The sequence below is a fragment of the Rhinopithecus bieti genome, unplaced genomic scaffold, assembly GCF_001698545.2.
Source record: "Rhinopithecus bieti isolate Rb0 unplaced genomic scaffold, ASM169854v2 scaffold_41779, whole genome shotgun sequence".
Lineage (NCBI taxonomy): Eukaryota > Metazoa > Chordata > Mammalia > Primates > Cercopithecidae > Rhinopithecus > Rhinopithecus bieti.
In genome coordinates, this window is record NW_016817334.1 from 622,103 (window position 1) to 631,880 (window position 9,778).

Below are 9,778 nucleotides of genomic sequence, written 5' to 3' on the forward strand. Positions count from 1 at the left end.
TTGTGTTGTAACCATGCCAGTTAACAGCACTATATTTTCCATAGGATTCCTGAGTGCATTTGTGTGCAATTATTCTTCTCATACAAAATTCAGGGATTTTTCCAATAGCTTGTGTTAACTAGTTGACAATGCTCACTCCTTCAGTGGAAAGTACACGGAGCCCCACTGTTAAAAAGGGGTGAAGGAATCCAGAGATGTTCTCATTCTCTTTCTAAAGCCAAAGGGTTCTTGTAAAATCAAAAATTCACAGAACCTAAATTTAAATGAATACCATTTGTCCAAAAGGTAACATCAGAAGTAATAGGTGGTTTAATAACTACAAAACTTAAATTTTCAAATATGCATTATAATTGATAGAATCCATAAGAATGAAAATAAGATTTAGTTGTTTCAAGTCTTTCATTAAAAAAAAAAAAAAAGACAAGTAAAACTGAAAAGTAAGAACAATAATTTTGCTACATTTGTGAGGAAATTCTGCTCATAACAGAACTTGAAGTTCTACAACATACCAAGAAGATTACTTGTTCAGACTCTTACCGGGAACATTGAGCTAAGATTTTGCTCATTGGAAAAATCTTTCTACTTAGAGAAACATAACATGAAAACATAACGTGTTTTTTTTACATGACCAGCTATCAAAAGAGAAAATGTTGTAGAATAGAAACATAAAGGTTAGGACAAGACCTAGAATTTGGGTATGTTATTTGGGAAAACTATTTTTTTAAGTGGCCACTTTTTAAGACACATTGTTACATGGGAAATGTTATAACATTAAAATTTGAGGGGAAAATATCCCTATGAATTTTCTGGAATTTTCTTGAAAGGCAATAAATACAAATATGCATTGTTTTATAAAATATTTTGTAACTGATGGCACAATATTATTGTAAAAGAACTTTAAATATAATTGATATACAATCACAGACTGAAAATGGAGACTTAAAATTTAAGCACCAAAAACCTTTACAGTGAGACAGGAAGTATTCATGTTTGTCCACCCTCTGGAATTTTTGAGCCTTTGCTGTAGGGGAGAAGAATTTCCGTTTTGTCACTTTCCATCCATTTCATTATTATTTGGTTTTTATACATTCGTTATTTGATATTTTGAAAACAATGTTTGCAATCATAGGTAAGTACATTATTCTAGCTTCAAAAATAAATACTGTCAAACTTAATAGAAACCAGGCTGTGGGCCTCCAATAAATGTAATAGGCCCAGCCTCTCCTTTCTACTTCTTTTTATTGGGTTTTCAGGAAAGTCTATGAAAGAAATTCTAATTGCAGCTGCTCCTAGTCAATGCTTAGGTTCTCTTCCCCTTAGAGAGGGAAATGGTAGCTCTGGGCTATATGGTGGAATCAATGGTTTGGTATTTGTTTTTTGTTTTCAAGCTAAATTGAATATGAAGCATAGTAAGTAACAACAATTATGTTTACACATTGCCTAATTTTCATCACTGCGCCACAAGGGGTAAACCAGATACAGCTGTCATTTGAATACAAAATAACATCTTATTCAGTGCTAAATTAACTGACCTAGAATGTTGCCCAGAGAGAACAAATCTTTTTATCAATGTCTGAATAGTTATTCTCAGAATGAATGTCACCTTTTCTCAATTTAACACAAATATAAACACTCCGAGTTAATAAGCGACAACTAGGATAGAAAACCTGGAGACTGACATAGGAAGAAATGTATGTTAAAGGGACATTTGCCATTCTTTAAGCTTTCTTGTTGTATTTGCTTTTTTCTTTTCTTTTCTTTTTTTTTTTTTAAGAGACAGAGTCTCACTATATTGCCCATGCTGGTCTAGAACTCCTGGCCTCAAGGAATCACCTTGCCTGTCCCTCTTGAAGCTTTGCTTTGCATTGTGTCTTATTTATACCTGATGGGAAAGATTAAGACTTGTGAGACTGATAACAAGAAGTAACACAAAGATTACATTAATGAATGTATTTCATTGGAACTCTTCTGAGCTAAGCTGATCTAATTGTCTTATGACACTATGGCTTCCCATAATTGGGAATTCTCATAGCTTCATGATATCAAATGCCTGCATTGGCTTGCATGTAGTCTGGAGGTTTCTCTGAAATTATTTTTTTTCAAATCAAGAATAAAACAAATATAAAGAAACAAAAGTATAATAAATATCAGACAGAAAATATGTATCCAAATATGCTAAGACTAAATGCTATGTAATAAAACATGAGTCCTGAGAGAGAAAATAGCTAAAATATTCCAAGCCAAGTGTATACTCACATTTGAGAAAAGCTTTTATTGAAAGAGTACTAGTGGTTGCATTTTCATAAGAAAGGTGAAGCCATTTAATAAAACTATTGCATGCACCAAGTCTCTGGCAGGTGTGAAGGTGACAGATGTAAAGGAATCCCACTCAACCAGTAGGAACTACCTGGGCAGTTGAAAAGATGTGACAGCTCTATTCTCTCTGTTGTGGACATCTCTACTTACGTAGGATTAAAGCAGTAAAATGCATAGGAGTATCTAGAAAAAAAAGTCCATTTTTATTCTGTTTCATCAAAGTGTCTGAAAATTGGGGAGTAGAAAGAAAGAGGGATAAATACACTTGGAACAACACTGGCAGAAGCCAACATTTTAAAGCAATCAATGATGATCTTTTGATTCTCCTCTTTTGGTTGTATTACACATCTTTATAAATCATCCTTGTGTGAGTCTCGGAAAGATGCTAAGTAAACTTAGGCATTTCCTTCATGACTTGGCACACTTAAGGTGGTACTCTAGCCCCCCAAAGTTTGTCACTGCCATATTAGTCATTACTGTACTTGAAATTTTACCTCTGTTACATCCATTCAATTATATCTTAAGATACCCACTCTTGATTTATACTATAAGCCAAGGTCCAACTCAAATCACTTCCACACATAAATTGGACTTATAAACTCCGCCCGTCAGAACCCCCTTGTCCTGGCTATTATCTGTATCACATTTATTTTAAGTGGTTTTATTTAATTTCTCTACTTACTATTAGCTTTAGTTTGTTCCTAGATTGTTTCATGATAAACTCCTGAGGAAAAATAACATATATTACAATTTATAATTTTTTTGTTTCACCAAGAGTAATATACAAACAAAAAGTAATACAAAAGTTGAAAGACACCAAGCACTTTGGGAAGCCAAGGCAGGTTGATCGCTTGAGCTCAGGAGTTTGAGACCAGCCTGGGCAACATGGTGAAACCGTGTCTCTATCAAAAACACAAAAAATGTAGCCAGGTGTGGTGGCACAGGCCTGTGGTCCCGGCTACTTGGGAGGCTGCGATGGGAGGATTGCTTGAGTCTGAGAGGAGGATGTTGCAGTGAGCCAAGATTGTGCCACTGCACACCAACCTGTGTGATGTGACAGAGCGAGACCCTGTCTCAAAAAACAAACAAACAAAAAAGAAGTTGAAAAACAGAAGAAACACACCAGCCTCAATACCTCCTTTCTTATTGTGTATATTAATATCTTTTAAGGTAACACTCCAACCTTAATGCCTGATTTCTAATGAATCTTATAGTGGGAATTACTATCTCAAGAAGAAAAGAAATAAAATTGGCAAACAGCAGAAGTCTTGAGATGAGCATTACTTCGTGGTACTTCTTGAGATTTCTCCCTATATTATCCAGTCTGCTTGGCATTGTCTAGAAAAGGAGAGACCAGAAAATGAAAGTACAAATGAATCTGAAATGTTAGATATTTGGAAAAGAATGAGAGACTGGTTTGAAGAAATACAAGAGAACAAAGACATGCTTGCATTTTGAAAGCCGTTTTCCATAAATTCTTCAAGAGCTGAATATGCTAATTTAGCACACTGAACCAGTGATTTGATTTGTCCTGTTCTGGATTTCTGTAATATAAAGAAATTATGACTACACTGAATGTCTAAAAATAGCAAAGTGCAACCAATCATGTTTCTTATTTATTGAAAACCACTAAATGAACGTGACATGAGTGGTTCTATTCATAATATAGAAAGAATTTCTGTTTATACCTCACTGAACAGAACAGCCTTTTATTCTTTTAATCAGAACAACACCTTTACAGATTATCTAACAAGTCAGAAAACCCATTTCTTATAGTATGATATAGCATGTTTTAAGTTGCTGGTCAAAACTTCCTTTAAATTATTGGTCATATATATGAACCCAAAGTATTTAGAATTAGGGTCTCTGTAGTAAGACTAACCCATTTAATTTTCTTATTTATGCTATTCATAACTGAAGGAAATTTAAAGACACTGCTAAATATTGCCCATTAATTTATCCTTGCTCAATTTCAATGTAGAAATAATTTCGGTTTTATTTGTTTACCAAGAAGTACCATATTTAGGAACATTTAGCTGGACGTTTCAAAGCTATAAATAAAATTCTAACTTAATTCTGTAAACTGTTCCGTACCCCAATAACTAGAACCATAGAAAATAACTGGCTGGCTGCCAAAAAGTAAGGCGTGGGATAGAAAGGCTTTCTAGTATTCAAGTTTCTGAAATGAGAACTTTAAATGAATACTCCTTATGATGTCAAGAAATCTCCATCCTGCTTAGTCCAACTCAAATCTTTCCAGTTTGCAAGTTGATATCTCTGTTTAAAATAGATAAGTGTGGAATGGTCTTCAGTGTTTGTCTGGATGCTTTCTGGCAGTGGAGAAAGGGGCATGCAAGAGTTCCCAGATTCTCCCCACAGCCTCACGTTAGAGCAAAGGTATTAATTTCCCTTGTAATTTTTCCTTCTCAATAACAGCATGCTCAAACCCAAATATTTCTCATTATATTATTACAATTTTTAAAAATTGCTGGCGTATCCAATTCTGATCTGAAAAACCTTTCTCTAATTAGTGTCTTTGCAAAACTGAACTCAGGCAAATTTTAGTCCCTCATTTACTGATTTTATTTTAATACTATTACTCAGCATATGTTGGCTGCATTAAACCATTACAGTAAAAATTAAAATGAAAGTCATATGATTTATTCCCCTTTAAAAGTGCTCAGTTGGTCTAGTAAAAGTCAAGTACCAAATACCAGATGTCTGATTTAAAAGAAATTCTGAACAAGAAGGAAAAAACCCTCCCATTATTTTCTTAAGATATTTGGTTGAAATTAATGCCATCCCAGAAAAAATAATATTAACATATGAATACATTTATCTGAATATATTTGATTTAAGAAAGAAGATGCAGGGAATAAAATAAAATATATTTAATATTTATTGATTTAAATCCCCTTTCAAAAAATACATTTGTACTGCTGTTATACACAATTGTCAAGCCCACTTGATATTTTACAAAGAAAATTAGAGTGGTTGTTTCAATTTAGAATGCAGAAGGTCAGAATAGGAAGACAAGAAATAGTATACTTTTATCAAGTTTTTATTACTTTTCCTCCAAATCTTTGTTTCTCCTCATTATTTATTTATCAGCATAATTTTAACCAAAATCCACTTCCTGGAAAATAAACTAATGTGCTCAGGTTAATAGAAAGATATGTTCAAAAGAAAGAGCCAAATAAAGACAACTACCCTTTCAGTTCTTATGCTTTCAAGACAACTATTTCATATTCACCCCTCTTCAAACACAGTTATTCCCCAACTCCAGATCCTTGCCCACATTACGTTTTCTTACAAAATTGCTGCTCTCTTTCCAACAGTTAAGATCTAGACCTCAAAGATGGTCTAACTATAGCATTTCTTCCATAATTTTTAAAAAATTATTCTTCCCCCACCCACTCTGCCGTAACTAAAATACTGCTATAGTAGTCACTGGCTAGCAATTCCCAAAACATTACTGCCTTTCTCCCTGGATGTAGCAAGATTACAATTCCCAGTTTTCTTTTTTAGTAAGGTATGGCCATGTGAAAGTAGACTGACCAATGGGCTGTCAGCAGAAGTAGTAATACCCTCTATACGGGTATTTCCTTTCACTGTGCTGGCTGCATTTGATTTGCAGTATGATGGTGGCAGAAGTTCATGCTGGAGGTGGCAGTTCTGGGGTTCCTGATGACTCTGTGCAGTAGAGCCTGCCCTCCTGTTAACCCCCAACCCCAAACCGAGCCCTCCTTCTGATTTAACTTTACATAGCATAAAATATTATATTGCATTTATCCACTGAGATTTCTCAGTTTCTCAGCAGCTGACAATATCTTAACTAATGCAAGCAAAATTATGATCTCTCAGTTGAGTGAATATACATAATATTTTGTGTTTTTCTTGTCACTGTCTATATTTTCCTTATTTGTTAGTAATACCTCTTCTGACAAGTTCCTTAAAGTCAGGAAGTCCTCTTTTGTTTCAGCTTGTATTCCTTACAGCCTCTGGTAATAAGCAGATGCCTAATCAATTGTCCTTTATATATCAATATGAGTTTATTATGCTACCCAAAACTAACACTCTCTTGGTTCATTCATTTATTATTTTATTCACTTATTTATTCAAAATATCTGTTGCATCCTTACCACTTGTCAGTGCATTAGACACCTTTGAGATATCTTCCCAGCTCACATTAATTCCCCATTCCTAAAGGGTGACCTTCGACCATAGTCTCAGTGCATAAGCTTGTGGCTGATTTGACCAGAGTACATTATCTCACTCAAGCTAGGCCAGCTAGATCCTGTCCCCAGGCAAGTTGCTAGGAAATAGCTAGTTAATCCTAGATCATGACTGAAAGTGTACCATATTTACTTGAAAGCAATGGCAGCTATGTAATGCCACATTGACCTAAGAAGCCCAAAAAACTATGGAGCAAAGAAGAAAAATAAAATAAGCACCCCCCAAAAATTAAAACCCTAAAGACTCTCCATGACCTGTATGCAACTATTTCCTTAGACCAGCCTGAATTCTACCACTGTGCTCTATAGCTTAACTATGCATTACCTATTTTGTATAAGCTATGTCAGGATGGCTCCTGTTACTTGCAACTGATAACATTTTAATTAATAAAACAAGACATTTTGCTTTTCCCAGGGATACAATGATGAAAAAGAGATATATAACTCTTACCCTTATGGTAAAACCAGTAAGTGGCAATTCAGTAACTTTGCAAGGGGGAAAAAAAATGAACTGATTTTCAATGCTCTCAGATGCTGATTTTCCTTCCTTTTGAAGAATAAGATTTGGGGGTGATTTTCATTTATGGTACATATGTAACAAGAGTTTTATTATTCATGATAATATCACTTTCTCCTCTCCTAATTTTTTTCTCTTGTTATTTTGCAATTCCGAAGTGTAACAAAAATTATAAATTTAAACATCAGAAAAAGAAGTCAAATACATCTGTGTTGAAAAGAGGGAAGGTGGGAAACTTTGAATTGGGATGATGGTAATGGTGATGTGACAAAGTGGAAAGATATAAAACATTAGTGAGATGAAAGATGCAGAACTTAGGAACTAATTACACACAAGAACAACAGAGAGGAGAACCAAGGATGGCTGTGTTTCGAGCATGAGTCACTAGGAAAATGGTGCAAGACCAGGATGCTGGTTAAAGGAAAAAAAAATGATACATGGCATATTGCTGCATTTCAGAAAGTCTCCATTCTCAGGGTACATCAAGATATTTTGGAGAGTTTTTAAAAGATACAATTGCCTCACCTTCAGCCCCAGAGACGATGAATCCTTTGGTCAGGAGTGATTCTGTGCATTCGTGTTTTTAAAAGTCCATGTTGATGGGATTGAGAACAAAATTCATTTGAAGTGTCTGGCTCTTCCACAAAAGTATTTGCTTGTTTACTTTCTAAAAGATGTTTCTTAGTAGACTCTGGGGACTTCAAAAGTGTGGAGGGAGGAAGAGGGCAAGGGTTGCAAAACTTCCTTTGGGTATTAAGTTCACTATTTGAGTGATGGGTTCAGTGTCAGAAACCTGCATGTGTAGCCCCTGAATCTAAAATTTAAAAGAAAACAAATCAATTTAAAACATAAAATGTTTTTTTTTAATTTAAAATAGTAAAATACTGTACAGAAACCTTGAAAGCTATGCCACTTAGTAATATGGAGTTGAAAATTAAGGCGGAAGATAAGAGAAGGAATGAAAAATGAAAACAAAGCAAAATACCTATTAAATAATACAGAGAGTGGAAAGACAAGGGTAGATTCTGTAAGTCCTGCAGTTTATTTTCTTTACCTCAGATACTGAAGTTTCTGACAATTCAGAAAATCCTGAAGACTCTGGGAAGTAGGAGAGGTTTTACTTCAATTCCTCTTCCTGCTGAATTCCCAGTCTTTCTGTGCCTCTCACACCACACTCGGTGATTGCCTGTTGCTTTTACTTTCGCAGACATTCCTAATTACTCTGACTTCAGCTTTTCTCTTCATTGCTTTCTGGGATAGAAAAGAAGGAATAGTTCGCTAGGGAATTAGCCAAAGCATCGTTAATAATTATCTACCAAATAATTCGCTTCTATAGCTACTGAATGAATGAGTAAGTTGCTACATACGAATCAACTACAATTCTGTCCTTTTTCTCATCTTCAAAAGGAAAAACTAAATGAGACATTATGTACCATTTATTAAATTGAACTTAAGAGCTGAAACCTAACAGCTTCTCCTCCCATACAGAATAGATAAAACAGATATCAAGCAGTGAAGCAGAAGCCATGTAATGGAAAAAGTGGAATATAATGAGTTTGGATTTGATGGTGTTTTACAAGCAGATACCCCAAGTCAAATTTCACAGCAATAAAAACAACAGAAGTCCACAAGAGATAGATGAAAATGTATCTCTCTCCTCTCTCTCTCTCTCTCTCTCTCTCTCTCTCTCTGTGTGTGTGTGTGTGTGTGTGTGTGTGTGTGTGTGTGTGTGTGTGTGTGGTGTAGGGAGAGGGATAGATTCCTTTTCAAAAGTGTCCAGAGGGGAAGAAATGCATCATGCCACCTAGTGGCAGAAATTAAGTTGGTTCCTTTTAACCCAACAAATAGATGAATTCATTAACATAGTGGAATCTTGATTTGGCAAATTACACAGTAGTTAAAATGTAAACACCAGGTCTATGTTTTAATTTTTCATCCACCAATGGCATTAAGAAATATGGTGAACTTTAAAGAGCCCTGAAGTAAGAAGTAGGATAACTTTCCTTCTCTTTCTACCAGGTCACTTAACCACCCTGAAGCTCAGTTTCCCCTATAAAGGGCCAGAATAGATGAACTCTTAACTCTTCAATTCCATGTTTCAAAGTATGCAATAGACCACATAATCAGGGTACTCTTATCAAATGCAATTCCTTGTGACAAAGTCAGGCCACCATCTTCACTGACTAAACGCTAGATGACATAACGTGCTTTCTACACTTGCAGCCTCATTCCAGTCACATTTTACAGATTCCACGCTTCATTGCAAGCCTTTCTTTACTGCTGCTTTGCATTACTGGACGCCTGCTGCTGAGAGTCCCTAGATTACAATTCTTAACTTCTGTGACCTACAGTGGTGCATATTTGTAATGCATTTTTCTAACTTACGTGAATGTCCACAAATTCCCCTTTGAAATCAAGTAAAGTATTCTTCAAAGAGAAAAAGAAATAGTTTGTGATTATGTAGCAATATTTTTCAAACATTGTGAAGTATAATTGCCCCTTTCTCCCACTCTCACTAATAATATACATCCATAATGATATACATCTGTGAATCAGATTTAGAAAAGGCATTAAAGCAGCAATTAATCTGCACTATCCAGAATATGTAATCTCCTAATAACTAATCTGTCCTTGTAACTAGGAGACAAATGTGGGAACATTTTGTTTTAATTCAAAAGAAACGTCTTGAAATATAATAATATATATATAT